This window comes from Natator depressus, chromosome 1, assembly GCF_965152275.1.
Source record: "Natator depressus isolate rNatDep1 chromosome 1, rNatDep2.hap1, whole genome shotgun sequence".
Lineage (NCBI taxonomy): Eukaryota > Metazoa > Chordata > Testudines > Cheloniidae > Natator > Natator depressus.
In genome coordinates, this window is record NC_134234.1 from 4,561,632 (window position 1) to 4,577,817 (window position 16,186).

General features: G+C 45.8%; 1 pseudogene; it reads right to left on the reverse strand.

Annotated features, from left to right (window-relative positions):
• Positions 1-10,742: 10,742 nt before the first annotated feature.
• On the reverse strand, positions 10,743-11,692 carry LOC141976066 (olfactory receptor 52P1-like; annotated as a pseudogene).
• Positions 11,693-16,186: the final 4,494 nt, after the last annotated feature.

Genomic DNA, 16,186 nt, shown 5'->3' on the forward strand with positions numbered 1-16,186 from the left:
GTTTGGACATTTTTCCTTTCATTTGTTACTTGATGTATAAATTGATGTGTTAATAATAAATAATAATAATAATAAATAATAATAATTAATAATAAAAACCTTTGTTTAATAGATTGGGCTACTTTTAGATTAGTATGTATGTGGCTTTGGGGCTATTAATGCAGTAGAAATCTGGCAACGCGGGCAGGGGTCAGAGAAGCAGCCCAGCAGAGCCAGAGCTGGGCTGGAGCCAAGGACACAGAACGGAGCCAGAAGAGCGAGAGCTGGGCTTGTGGCAGAGCAGCGGTGCTGAGGCAGAGCTGGGGAGATGCAGCTGGAGCAGACCAGGACCGGGAGCCAGGACAGTGGACACCAAATATGCCACTAGCAGAGCATTATGAGCAGCTAGGACAGGAGTGGGCAAACTTTTTGGCCCAAGGGCCACACCTGGGTATGGAAATTGTATGGAGAGCCATGAATGCTCATGAAATTGGGGGTTGGGGTGCGGGAGGGAGTGAGGGCTCCAGCTGGGGGTGGAGGAGGTCAGGGGTGCAGGCTCCTGGTGGTGCTTACCTCAAGCAGCTCCTGGAAGCAGTGGCATGTCCCACTCCGGCTCCTAGGTGGAGGCACGGCCAGGCACCTCTGCATGCTGCCCGGTCCCCACGTGCCGCCCCTGCAGCACCCATTGGCCACAGTTCCTAGACACTGGGGCTGCGCCGTTGGCACTTAGGGTGGGGTCAGTGTGTGGAACTCCCTGGCTGCCCCTACATGTAGGAGCCAGAGTGGGGGACATGCTGCAGTTTCCAGGAGCAATGCAGAGCCACTGCACATGTGGAGCAGGTCAAGCCTCCATCTCCGCACCCCAGCTGGAGTGGAGCTAGCCCCAAACCCCACTCCCTGGTGGGAACTGGAGGGCCAGATTAAGGCACCTGAAGTGCCGGATGTGGCCCCCAGGCCATAGCTTGCCAATCCCTAAGCTGGGAAGAGCAAGGTGGATCCATGGACAGAGGGCCCAGCACAGGGAGATGTTGCTAGCCAGCAGGGCCTTGAAGGCTGGACTCAGAAAGGGAGATGTGGATCTGATGGGAGGGCAGATGCTGGGGAGAAGGCTCCTGCCAGCTAGAACCTGAGGGCATGTGGCTACTGTCAGAGCAGGTGTCTGACCCATGGTATCACCACAGCACAGCCAGGAGGCCTGAGACATGTGAACTTTCAGAGTGTGAACAGACTGTGAACTTTCTTTACATCCCCGAGACGGCTGTTTGCAGTGTTTCCCATGCCCATAAGGCGGGTCCCTTCTTTCCTTTAACCTTTCCCATTTGTTCCTTATTTTTCTTAGAGTTGCTGTTTAATACATTGTACGTGGTTTGATCAGCAGGTCAGGGGAAGGGCTGGTGTGGAGTCAGCGCCCACAGTCTGGACACCCTAGCCCAGTGCTCTTCACTGCAAGGCCCGTGAGCTCGTGGCAGCTCCCAGTGACCCTAAGTGCAGCTCCCTGCCTAAGGTCCCTCTAAGCTGAGCGGCCGCACAGCAGGCTGTGATTAGCTGTGCAGCAGCTCCAAAGGGCCACACAGCAGGGACCTGGATAGGAGAGAGGTAGAGGGTGGTCAGGAACTGGGGAAGGGAGGGAGTTGGGGCTTTCAGGCTACCCTGGGCCTCTTTCCATGGCCCCAGACCTCCCTGATGCTGGAGGGGACAGAGGGCCCCTTCCCCAGAACTAGCTGCTGCTCGCAGTGAGAGGGCTGGGGTGAGTCCTCTGGCCCCAGCCCTGGGGCAGCCTGCCTGAACCCTAAACTCCTCATCCCTGGCCCCACCCAAGATTAATTTTTTTATGTGCACCAATAGACTTTGTCTTAGTTACACGAGTGGCTCTGTCACCTTACATCGTTCAGGAGTAGTGAGCAACGTGTTATTTAGTAGTTGATGTGGTTCCCACATTGAAGGCTTTTTGCCAAGGTGGTCCCCACTTCAAAAATAGTGAAGAGCACTGCCCTAGACCATGTCCTAAATGATCACAATCAGACTGGGTGGCAAACCTAGGGCTGGTCGTTGATGGACCAGGGTGAGGTACTGAAGGGGGTGTGATTTGATACCTCCCATGTGCTGTGGACCGACAGCCAGCTGGGCTCACAGAGGGAGGCAGCCAGCCAGGTGAGAGACACGCAGCGCTGAGGACAGACCCAAGCTGCAGCTTGACCAGGCAGGCACTAAGCCAGCTAACTCCTCCAGTGGAAGCAGGGATCCCCACTCTCCCGGGACAGAGGGCCCCCTGCGTTAGAAGCCGTGCTTGGAGTGGGGCTCGGATGGAAGCGGTTCCCAATCTGATCTCTGGGATGGATGGCTGAGGTTGGTGGGGGGTGAGGAGGAGAAGGAGGAGGGGTGCATGTGCCAGCAGCTCTGTGTCGTAGCTGAGGGTTCGGATCCTCCCTGGTATCTAGGTTGTGGTGGGGGTGGGCCCGCATTACTGTCCTCTAAGAGCCCCAGACCTGTCCAGGAAAGGGCTTGCTTTTTCAACCGGCCCTCCTGCCAGGGAGGGGAGTGCACACTTGGCTCCCCACAGGTGAGCACCACGCTAACCCGGGGCACTTCAGCCTGCTCCCAGCCTCCCCCTGCAGACGAGTGACACATGGGGACACACCGTTTTCTCCCAGGGTTTGCCTGCCAAGTGCTTTGGTCCCTGCACGGCACTTGCTGGAGCTGGAGACCAGGAGAGCCAAACAAACAGCACATGCACCAAATGGCTGGGAGATGTAGGGAGAGGCTGCTGCTTTAGCTCTGAAGGGAGAGGTATAGGAGAAACAGCTGCTTTCCCATAGGGGTACTGAGGGTAAGGATAAGGCTGCCTGGGGACGGGGTGTGTGTGACTTGAGTTATTGGGGGAGGGGACCATTAAATTTGCACACACACACCAACTATCAGCAGATTTGGGTCCTCTCTGCTCCCCAGGCTCAGAAGCTTCACTCGCTTGGCCCTGGGGCTGCCTCCCCAATGTCAGGCAGGCAGATGGACAGGAGGTAAATGGGTGTGAGATCAGCTTCCCCATGTGCCTCCCCCCCTCTGAATAGGAATGGGGGCCACAGTGGGTAGGGGAGTAGCCTGCTGACCCCTGCGCTGAGCCCTGTACCAGGGATGTTCCCAGCACAGTGGCTTTGGAGTTTTAATGCCAAATTAACCATTAAGTAGATGGCACCTGCCTGCTGTGACCACCTTGAAACCCATCTCCCTTTCTTTCAATCCCTGATTGCCTATCCCCACCCTCCGGCTTTCTGTTTGTAACTGTTTCTGTTCCCACCAGCTGTACTTCACAGAATACTGACCTTCCTTGGGGCAAGGCCTTGGCTACGCTGTTGGGGAAAGTGCTGTACACATTTCTATACTGCATCAAGAATAAGGAAACTCCTTCCTTTACTCCCATCTCTGACTTAATCCCATATCCTGCAAACCTTCTTTGTTTTCTGGAAGTCACTGGGGTTCCTGCTGTTAGTGTGAGAACAATGTGGGATTCAGAGTAGCAGCCGTCTTAGTCTGTATTCGCAAAAAGAAAAGGAGGACTTGTGGCACCTTAGAGACTAACCAATTTATTTGAGCATAAGCTTTCGTGAGCTACAGCTCACTTCATCGGATGTTAGTCTGTATTCGCAAAAAGATGCATCCGATGAAGTGAGCTGTAGCTCACGAAAGCTTATGCTCAAATAATGTGGGATTGTGATTTACAGGGTTTCAGTCACTTAAACTGGGAGACAACTCTAGCGGGAGATAACACTCCCTCCCTTCCCCCACCCTCCCATACTTCAACCCTGCTGCTCTAGTGCCTTATAAATAGGCTTGGAGAATTCCTTTTCTTTTTTATAACTGATGGGCAATAGCGAGGCTTTATCTGTAAGCTTTTTTGTATTTTATCTTTTTTAATTTTCACAATTATGGGAAATTATGGGGGGAGGTCAGATATGTTTTCTATGACAGTAGAAGCTGAGATTCAAAGAGTTCAAGATTTAAAGCTGCTACAACGCAAACCTGTGACAAATGTCCTATAATTGGGTGCTTGTCTGTTTTTTTTGCAAAAAGAACAGGAGGACTTGTGGCACCTTAGAGACTAACAACTTTATTTGAGCATAAGCTTTCGTGAGCTACAGCTCACTTCATCGGATGCATCTTTTTGCGAATACAGACTAACACGGCTGCTACTCTGAAACCTGGGTGTTTTGGTATTTCAGGAAACTTGGAAGGAAAGAAAATGTCACCAGGACCTAAAGGAGAGATGTCAGGTGTACAGAACAGGAAATGAAAAGTAATGAGTGCAAGTGAAGAAAGGTGAAGATGCAATGAAAAAGTGCTTGAAATCTGTTAAGAGCAACCCATGCAGTAATCCTGAGATGGTCATAGAAGAGACATCAGAAGAGAAATGCATAGGTGATCCACAATTCAACATTCAAGAATCATTGCAAGAGAACCAGAGAGACCTAAATAAAACAGAAATTCTTTATCTAGACCAGAATAATGCTGATGCCACTAGCCATAGAGACGAAATGATTCCCATTACAGGCCTTGGCGATGCCATTTCTGATTCTGCTTCATGGCCCAATCTAACACCCAAATTCAGGGTGACCAACGGGCCACCAAAAGTAAAAGGACATGAATTCTCCTCTGGAGAAGCAGAATCACCATTTTCTATGATATTTTTATACAGAAAGCTTGAAAATGGCAAAGTTCTGAAGCCGCGCTGGCTGCTCTCCTTGGATTCCACTGACAAGGTTTTTTATTTCTGCTGCAAGCTCTTTGACTTGACTCCAAAACAATCCCTTGCACCTGAGGGGTCGAATGATTAGTAGCACGTGTCTCAGCTTCCCTTGTGTCATGAAATGTCACATTGTCATTTCAATTCCTTTCAAATGTGAGTTGAAACAGAGCAAAAGCTAAAACAGAATAATTGAATCCACATGGGACTTTCTTTGGGCTTACTTTAAACCCAGTTTCCTGAATCTTTTGTAACACTCTATCCAATAGTTCCAAATTCCCTTCTCTGGTCTCATTACAAATCAGGATGTTATCCACATGTGACCCTGAGGCACTGAGACCACGAGAGGGAGAGTGAAGTTTGGCTGCTCTACAGCCTGAGTTAGGGGCCAGCTGGCTTTTAGCTCATGCGGTAGGGGATCATGGCTTTAGCCCCAAAGGTCCCAGGTTCAATCCCACTCGCTGATGACCCGGGTCCATTGACATTACACACATAAGAAAATCACACTGTCTCTTTCAGGCATCTCCTCCCACATCTTGATTACAGGGGCATCCTGGCAAAACACAACTGCTTCCTTTGAAAGGGAAAAGCAAATTTTTAATCGCTGTCCCAATGTCAAAGGATAGCAAAGTACGCATTGGCTAAATCAAAAACAGGAAAAGCACTGCTCCCCAACACACACACAGTGGATGCCATTGGTGATGTCCCCCAATCCAAGGGGGGAAATTAACTACCAGCCTCCAGGTCTTGATGTCACTGTTAAGGAACAGCCAGAGAACAACATTATTGGGGCTTAACTGTTTCACTAAAATCTCTTGGCTTTAAAAGCCCACCGATTGTTTCTTTCAGGCGGCTTCTGTCTCCCTTGGATACCTGTACCGCTTCTGGGGTGGGGTATCGGGGCCTGTAACTAGGGTCTCTGCCTCCATTTTGCCACATTCTGTTTTATTCTTGGCCCATGCCTTCCAGTGTTTCTGCAATTGGCAACATTCAGATACCTTAAGGGCTGCTATCTGGTGCTTGCTAAAATCTCCACTGGCTCCCAGGATGTGCCAGAAGGTGTTTTCCTTCGAACCTGATTAGCAAAATCAACTAACACTCTTAATTCTCTTAAGACATCAGTTCCCAAAATCCCTTCTCCTCCCAAATTCATTAAGCCAAATTAGTCTTTATTTCCCCTCTTTCACACTTATTACAAAATATTTCTGCAGAAGGGAACAACATTCTTTGTCTCATTAAACTCCTGTAAAGACTTAACTACAGCCAGAGGGTCTAACAGGTTCTTATTCTGAGTACTCATCAAAGAATAAGTGGCACTTGTGTCTAACAACAAATTCTGTCCAAAAGCCCCTCCTTCAAACTTCACATAAAACATGAACCTCCTTCACCCATCAGTGTCTAAAGGTGCCATATCTGCAGATCTCCGGCCTCCCTACAGGGAGGCAAATGGCTGTGGTATTGGTGCACTCCGGCGTTTTTCCTGCATGCTCAGTCAGCCTTAACAAAAATTCCAGGGTGGACAAGCCTTAGGGGATATCTCTAAATTTTCACCTACAAGGAATCAAGAGCTTTGACTTGACCCTTGAAGCGCCTGACTTCATTCACTTTCCTTTTTTCATTTTTGCTCTCCTTTAACTTTTTATTTAGGAGAGGCCATAGCTTTAAACAAGATTGTTTCATGCAGACACAAACTCTTCAATCTTTGGGCCAGATCCTTCATTTGGAAATTTACTGATTTTCTCAAAAATGCTTCCTAGGTACTAATCTATAATTGCCTGGCAACTATATCCTCAAAGATAATAAGTACTTTCAATGGAGGGGGGTGGGGCGGGAGAAAGAGAAGGGAGAGAGAGCGGGGGCAAGAGAAAAAGCAAAGAATGAGAAAAAGTGGAGAGGGGGAGAAGAAGCAAAGATGGGAAATGAGAAAAGCATGACTTAGGCTGAAAGGAAAACCTAAGCAGAGGAAAGTACAGAGAACAACTATGAATCTAGAAGTAGGCCCCTAGGGGCAAAAGCATCTAGAAACCCCTACCCCGAGCTCCTATTCTGGCACCAAGAGGTGAGTGGGAGTTGCTGCCACATATGCCAGAGTGAGACCAGCCATTACAAGGCTGTTGCTCTGGGTTAATGGCTCAACCAGTTTTCCTGAGGCTCTAGTCTGGTCAGGGGTGAAGAGCCTGACCTCTACCCATTCTTCCCCTCCTGGGTTATTCCCTGGGGGACCAATATCAACTACCATGGGGGCTATGGGTTTCTGCAACTCTTCCAGAATTTCAAGCAAGGGGCGGTGATGGGTTGGGTCACAGATACTCCCTCAAGACTGTCATTAGATGTGCTGGGATACCACTAAGAACAAACCCCCCTGCCAGAGAATGCTTCCCTCTGCTCCCATCTTATAGATTCATAGATTCATAGATATTAAGTTCAGAAGGAACCATTATGATCATCTAGTCTGACCTCCTGCACAACGCAGGCCACAGAATCTCACCCACTCACTCCTTCAAAAAACCTTTCACCTATGTGTGAGCTATTAAAGTCCTCAAATCGTGGTTTAAAGACTTCAAGGAGCAGAGAATCCTCCAGCAAGTGACCCGTGTCCCATGCTACAGAGGAAGGTGAAAAACCTCCAGGGCCTCTTCCAATCTGCCCTGGAGGAAAATTCCTTCCCGGCCCCAAATACGGCGATCAGCTAAACCCTGAGCATATGGGCAAGATTCACCAGCCAGATACCCAGGAAAGAATTCTCTGTAGTAACTCAGATCCCACCCCATCTAACATCGCATCACAAGGCATTGGGCCTATTTACCATGAATATTTAAAGATCAATTAATTGCCAAAATCATGTTATCCCATCATACCTTGCTGAGCTAGACACACCAGTTGGCTCCAGCACTGACCAAGAGGTTGGGCCATGCCCCCCTGCAGTTCCCAGAAACTAGGATTCACTTAGCCCAGGGGCTTCTCAGTTAACAGGGACCTTCCCAGCACCCAGTACTCAGTCTTTCTGGGAGCCTAAACCCCAAATAAAACTTGTAAATTGTTCTCCCTCTATAACACTGATAGAGAGATATGCACAGCTGTTTGCTCCCCCAAGTATTAATCACTTACTCTGGGGTAATTAATAAACAAAAATGATTTTATTAACTATAAAAAGTAGAATTTAAGTAGTTCCAAGTAAAAACAGACAGAACAAAGTTACCAAGCAAAATAAAACAAAACACGAAAGTCTAAGCCTAATACATTAAGAAACTGAATACAGATAAATCTCACCCTCAGAGATGTTCCAATAAGTTTCTTTCACAGACTAGACTCCTTTCTAGTCTGGGCCCAATCCTTTTCAGACCAACATTGTAGGTCTCTTGAGCCATCTCTTGAGCCAGCTGAAGACAAAATGTAGAGGCTTCCAGGGCCTTCTATATTCTCTCTCTTGTGGGCGGAAACCCCTTTGTTCTTCTGTGCAAAATTGCAGCAACAAGATGGAGTTTGTAACCACCTGGGCAAGTCACATGTCCATGAATGATTCAGCTTTTTGCAGGCCAATGCCATTGTTTACATGTTAGTTGGAATGTTCCCAGGAAAGCTCAGAAGTGGATTGGCATCTCCCAAAGTCCATTGTTAGTTAAGTACTCCCAATTACTTTAATAATCATTTCACAACATGTTGGCCAAACCTTCCTTATGTGTTTCCTACAGCAAACACTTTAAATACAAGCATAGAGCCAACACTAATAACTTCAGATATAAAAATGACACATGCATACAAATAGGATGAATATATTCAGTAGATCATAACCTTTGCAAAGATATGTTACATGGCATATCTAGCATAAAGCATATTCCAGTTATGTCATATTTATACTCTTAAGCATATTTCCATAAACATATAGAGTGCAACATCACAGGGACCATACAGGGACTGCCCAGAAGAGTAAAGAGAAAAGGAAGCTAATGGGAATCACCCCCTCATTCTCATAATGAGAAGGATAGGAGTAGAGATATGATGCTGACTCACTCCACTTTCTAAGGCTATGATGCCCACAAATTGGAACCACTATTTCCCTCTGCTCTTCCCACATGGGTTTGAGCACACAACTTTGACTCTTACATTCTCCGAGATCTGCCTGGGTCTTATCCTGGAATTATTTTGGTAAGGCTCTAACAGCACATTCACTCTCAGTTTTCTGTTGTTTGAATCCTGACACTTACTGTTTCAATGTGTTATTCCATCTTTGACTGTCACACACCTGCTTATGAAGTACCACTATCTGAGCTGCCCTCAGTCTGCACATTGCTTTCTCTTTCACAGATTTCTCTATTTCTGTCTTGAACACTTTTATCTGCTTATCTGCCAACATCGTTGCAATATGCTTACAGAGCTGCAGGAATGCTTCGGGGATCGGTGAAGCTCCCAGGCTTCCAAACGTCATTATCATGCACATGAATGAAATCTGCCAAGTTTTTATCCAAATCTAATTCTAGCTTTCTTTCTCTCTAGGTGTTCCCTGTCCTTCTGACATATGCTTTATTCAACAAGGTTTCTCAGCCCAAGCCCATAAATAAACAACAGAATTTGACAGTGAATCAACTCACACACTATGTCATGGAGAATTACAGTTTGCTACCCTGATCCACTGCCCACTTCACCTATTGAAACAAACAAACAAACAAACAAACCACTTGCATTAATTTTTCCAGTCACCTCCTGGCTGGCTCACCAAAATCTGTTACCAGGGGTTTTCAGAACCCCCAGCAGGAGATTAACTATTAAATTTTACTATTTCACTGCAGGCGATGTCAGGAATAAATCAACTGGAACACAGCAATTCTGTCTGATCAAGGATTAAATGGAAGTAAGTATGCCTTTGTCTAACACTGAAGTTTATTTGATTTAAGCACACAAAGACATAAGCAATAGGTTTAGAAGATCCCAGATATTTACCTCACATCTGGTACGGTATTGAATAATTAACAACAGATTCACAGTGGCCATTTGCTCACCCACTGGGGAGACAGGGTATCAGGAAAAGGGACTCTCAAGATGGCTTCAGAGGACTGCTCCAAAGTACACTGTATTTGATAATCTTTTATAACCTCTAAAAAAAAAAAAACCCATAGGTCACAGTGACCCCTCCAGGATCATCACTTTTCCTAATTTGAAATAAACTTCTAATATCAGAGGCATCTAGACTCAAGGTTTTCATCAATTTATCTTCTTCCATTCTCACTTATTTACTTGTCTGTCCACTCCTCCCATTCTGATTAGCAGAAGCTTCCAGCTAGGTTTTGAACTTGCATCTAAAAGCCTGCTTTCCAATCAACCCTTAACTATGTGGTGTTCTATTTTATTAATGAATAGTGGCTGAATACACATCATAGGGTTGCCATTACCTTGATCACTTTCTGGGTTACACACCCCTCAAATCCAGGGTAACACAGTCCAGTTCTCAAAAACACACACTTTAACAACTCTCACCAATAAGCTCTAGTAGAGCATTCCTAATTTCTACAGCTGCTTTCCTGTATTAACACTTTCCAATTCAAACATTTGGATTATCCTCAAGCATCCTGCAGTATTGGAAGGAGAAACATCAGGTAAATTTTGCTTACCAGATCACCGTACATATGACAAAGAAGTTCAGCATTGTAGATGATTTCTTTGTTTTGGCTATCAGAAAGTGCAGTTTTAGTTTGTCAAACTGATCAAGAACCCTGTTCACAGAGGGACTAATGGAAAGTCACCTTGCTTCAGAAAGCTGCAGTATCTTCTGGTGGTCTGAAACTCATCAAAAGTCTGAGTGACAGGGTGTGTGGGGATAGAGTCTGACAGGTGACACTGAAAGAGATGAGGTGATGGTCAGAAAGAGGGAAGTTTGGAGAGAGCCATGCTTGGTGATGGAGTGATAAGATGTTAGGTGTGAGGAACTTCTCAGACTGTGAACTTCCACAATGCTGAGCTGAGCCAAACTGGGACAGAGCACCCTTGATTACTGAGGAAATATCCTTCCTCCTCTTGTCATGCAGGTTTAAAGTCAGTGGCCCCAGGTGAGCACATTCTGAAGGTGTATTTGCCCACTTTGTCACGAAGCTCTTTGGTTTTGACCCCATAAATGATTGGATTGAGCATGGGGGGGATGAGGAAATAGAGGTTGGCCAAGATGATGTGAATGTGGGGAGCGATGCCCTGACCAAACCGATGTGTCAGAGAGGAGAAGAGGCAGGGAGTATAAGACATCAGCATGACACAGATGTGTGCTGTGCAGGTGTTGAGGGCTTTCTGGTGGGCTTTCTTGGAGGAGATTCTGATGATGGTCCTTATGATCAGACCATAGGACAGGGCAATGAACATCAGATCTAACACGACGACTACGAGTGCTATCACCAAGCCATACAACCTGTTGACTGTGATGTCCCCACAAAACATCTTTGCCACAGCTATGTGGTCGCAGTACGTGTGGGGGATAATGTGGTTGGCACAGAATGGCTGCCTGCTCAGGAGCAGGGGCATGGGCAGAATGAAGAGAACAGCTCTTATCAAGCCCATAAGCCCCAGTTTAGCTATTCGTGCATTGGTGAGGATGGTGGCATATCTCAGAGGGTCACATATAGCAACGTAGCGATCGAAGGCCATTGTCACGAGGACGGCTGACTGCATAACAGAAGCTGCATGAAGGAAGAACATCTGGGTGAGGCAGCCACCCACAGTAATGCCTTTGAAGTTGAACCAAAATATACACAGTGCCTTCGGCACAACAGACGTGCTGATGTCTGTGAGTGCCAGCATGCAGAGCAGCAGGTACATCGGTTTGTATAGGGTCTGCTCTGTGCCTACAACAAACAGGACCGTGCAATTTCCCAGCAGGCTGATAGTGTAGAATGTAGAGAAAGGGATGGAAATCCAGATGTGGGCAGTTTCTAGACCAGGAATACCGCTTAGAGTGAATGTTGAAGGGTCAGCGGGGGTGAGGTTGAAAACGGCCATGGGGTGATTGATGCGTTGATCATCTAAGAAATGCTCAAGGTGCCTGTGAAGGAAGAAAAGCACAGTGAGGGGGGTTATACACTTTATAACAAATAATACGGTAAATATCTTATAGTGATTAAGAATATAGAAAGGGAGGTGAGCAGTGAGGTGGCAAAATTTGCAAATGGTACCAAATCATTTAGGTCATAGTCAAGTCCAGAGAAGTCCTCACAGGGAAAAAACCAAGCCAGGTGAATCGGTAACATGATAGCAGATTAACTTCAATGTTCATAACTGCAACTTGCATGCCTATTGGAGAGAAAAGCTTGAAATCCTCAAACACCTTACAAGTTTCTAATTTCACTGTATGAACTCAGGACAGTGACCTATGGATCACGGTATGTATCTCTGAGAAACCCTTCTCCCAGTGCAAACACCAAGAGAAACTAAGGAAAAAAATTGGGATCCAGGAGGAGGGGGATGGGGAATCATATAGAAAATACAATGAAGATGACATTTCACTGATTCAGAGCCATCTGTATTAGTTGCTAAACTGGTTGAAGCAAATGATATGTCTTCTAATATACCCATGTAGATATCTACATCTAGGAACAAAGAAAGTAGGTGATGCTTACATGATGGTGGACTATCATGGGATGCTCAATGACTCTGAAAAAGATTTGTGGTTGTGAAGAGATAATAAGCTAAACTTGAGCTCCCAGTGTTACCCCGTGGCAAAAACAGGCCATGTTACCCTGGGATGATAACCAGGGCAATCTCAAGGAGACATAGACGCTATTTTACCTCTGTCTTTGGCACTATTGCGACTGCTGCTGGAATCCTGTGTCCAGTTCGGGTGTCCACGATTAAAGATGGATGTTGATACACTGAAGAAGGTTCATAGAAGAATCAGAAGTATTATTAAAAGATTAGAAAACCGACCTTACAGTGATAGACTCAAAGAGCTCAATCTGTTCAGTGTAACAGTTTAACAAGGTTGGTTAAGGGGTGACTTGATAACAATCTGTAAGTACCTACATGGGAAACAATTATTAATCATAAGTTTTTCAGCCTAGCATACAGAGGAGTAAAATGATCCAATGGCTGAATCCAGTGGTACTTGGTACTGCTGTGAGTGCAGGGGACTCCATTTGATGACCTCTCAAGGTCCCTTCCGGTCCTATATTTGTATTATTCTATGATTCTAAGTTGAAGCTAAACAAATTCTGACTGTACCCAAAACATACATTTAACAGTGTGAGTAATCAAGTCTGTTCCGATGTTGGACTGTCAGCCCATCAAACCTTTGCGGTTGTGCCAGAACTGACCAAATGCTGAACGATTGCTATGGCCGACTGCCCAGCTAAGCGTTGAAGAGACAGAGAGAGTAATTAGCTATTGGTACTATCTACCAAGGTTCCTGGAGGATTCTCTCTCACCGAGAATTTTTAAATCAAGGTTGGATGTTTCTCTAAGAAATCTGCTCTAGGAATAATTTGGGGAAAATTCTCAGGCCTGTGTTATACAGATTATATGATCACAATGGTCTCTTCTGATCTTGGAATCTATGTGAGGCACTGCATGGCTGAACATTTTAGATGAGAAAAATAATGACCTGACCCCATAAAATCTCATACAACTCATGTCATTAATGGCTAACAGAGCTGGCTAGCAAAATATCCCAGAGCACACTGGGTTTTACGGCTGTGTCACAATGGCACATTGTTTCAGGCATCTGCCTGTGGCTCCTGCACATGGCAGCTGCATTTATCTACATCCTAACATATCCCAGAGTTCCCCAGTCTCATAATATAATGTGCATACTTCTCAGCTTGGGAGTTATTTCTGTGTAGCAGCCCTTGAAGCCACACACTGTGTGTACGGGTGCACCCATAGCAGCAGCACTTGTTAAGCAAGCAGTTCCAATGGTCAAGCAAGAGGCTTTTCTCTGATTATTGATTAACCAGGTGTGGGTTTTTCCAGAGTTTGCAGCCTTAAGGCCCAATTGACATTCTTGTGGCACATCCAGCTCATCCAAAATGCATGAATCAGCAACTTCAACACCATTCTTATCAGGAAGGAATGGAGGGGTCAAGCTGCCCTTTCTGTGGCACTCAACCCCCCCCTCCCCGCTGCCTTGGTCAGCTGAGTTTGCTACATGGCCACTTTATGGCCTGCTGACTTGGCTGCTTTTCACAATAAGCCATAGTGGTTTCAGGCACTTTTCTGGTTTGCTGACATCTCCCTGTACAACATGGTAACTATAAATCGGGTGAATAAATTCGCTGATAGGATGTACTATTACTGATCCCAGAGTGTGACTGATACTAAGTAAGGCACCTGTTATTCAAAACGATCTTGCTCAGTGTCTGGCTATCAATATTAAATCCTGACGCCGCAAAGCTACTGGTGTATCACAGAGCAATACAACCAACGGGTCAGAGAAGCCGTTCCTGTTTCCCGCCCAGTGAAATTTACCAAAGGGTGACAACCAGCAGTATGGGTAACCTCTAACATGAATGAACAGTACTGTGCAGTAACTCATTACATTTATAAATAGGGACATTTATATATACAGGCCGCATCTGTAATGTCATTACTCCAAATTTCTGTTTTACTTCTCACACACATAGCACTGTGGAACACACTGAAATAATGCCAATCCCAGTATTTCAGAATACTCAAGCGACTGCCAATAATAACACAAGTGGTAACTGTAATTGCCCTAATAGAAATTTGCCACAAGGGCCAAACCTCACCACCCAGACTGGAAACGGATTGTTTGGATATAAATTGACGCCATATATACACATACTTTTTGTATCATACCAATATATACACCATATCTATATTACCCATACATATTAATTATCTAAAATTGCCCCCAAAGCTCAATCATAAACCTACATTCCTCAGTGCCAGTTGTGTGCGCAGAGCTGGGACAGCACACAGACAAACATCTAACCACAGTGACCAGGGTGCTAAAGAGACAGATAGAAGGATACAGGAAGGGTTCCAAGGTTCAAGTCAAGAACCAACTGGGCAGAACTTCACCAGCATGGCAGCTTGAACTGTTTTGTATTGTCAGAAAGACCAAAGGATTTACCTCGTAAATTGAAACTACAAATGGACTAGAAATCATTTAGACAAATTCTTGTTTTTAAGATCAGTTCCTTGTCTCTGGCTGAGCCCTGAGCACTAACTTTAATGCAGAAACACACAACTCACCAAAATCCTGGTCAACAGAGAGAGGAAATCTCCTTCCAGTTACAGGAAAGTAGAGCCCTGAGAATCGGTGTAGGAATTTCACATCTCCCACTCGGCATGCTGGACAGCATCCTTTATGATTCTCTTGTACAGTCCCTGAGGACTCTCTGGTAGGCCAGGAGTCCCGGTGAATTCCCTGAGCTCTCTGAAGAGCGGAAAATAGACCCTGGAAAAAAATTATCCTGAAAGCCTCTCCAGGGAGTGAAGAAATGATTTACAGACACCAGGAGCTCAGATTATCAGAGCAAACTGAATCTTGCAGACCGTTCAGCCTAGCAATTGAAGATGGCTTTCTTTTCTGTGTGTAGCCTCTGAAATGGGGCTTCTCCACTCACTCTGTGATCCCTTCACCACTTGGAAGTCCAGAATCACCAGGAATTCACTGAGATTCCCAAATCTGTTGCCCAGGGGACATTTTTATTTTATTATTTTATTTTACATAGGCGTGCCCTGCTGGGGTGAGAACAAACTGCTAAAGGAACCAAACAACTGCTATGTCTGGATCTTTTCTTCTGGTTACAGTCCCTCCCCTGTGCTTGCATCACAGAGGCCTGGGGGCCTAATTTGCACTCCAGAGAGTCTGAGTGTTATGGGATGTCAGCTACGGGGAGCCATCTGGGAGCCATGCAAACTGCTGTGCCCCTCGAATCACCCAACTGGGCTGGCCCTTGTTCACACTGCTTTGCTGGTGATACAGCCTCTCCAGGCCCTATTATTACCCAACATGTCAGCAGAGGGCAACCACACACCCAAACTGAGCTTCCTGAGTCTTACCTAAGCCACCCAAGTGCAGACAATGGACATCAGCCAAATTCCCAACTCATGAGACTCACAACCCCCACTGGAGTATAAACCCACATTTATACTGTCTTGCACTGCACAGGGATCTGTACGATGTGAGCTCATTAATAGAGTTTGCCCTCCCCTTGATGGGGGAAGAATATGCAACAAGTCTGTGTTAATCAAGCTGAGATTTTCTCCAGACACTCAAGGGCACACTGATTTAGATAAACGAAAAAATAAGTGTAATTACAAAAAGATGGATAATAAGCAACTAAAACTGATCATAATGAGGTCAAAACAGATTATCTAGCAAATAAAAAACACCGCAAACTAAGCCTAAAATACTTGATAGATTGGATATGAATTAGCAGTTTTTCATCCTGGCTGATGGTACAAGCAGTCCACCGGGTTTCCATACACAGGCTAGAAATGGTTTAAGCCTCGGACCAGCACTTCCCCCAT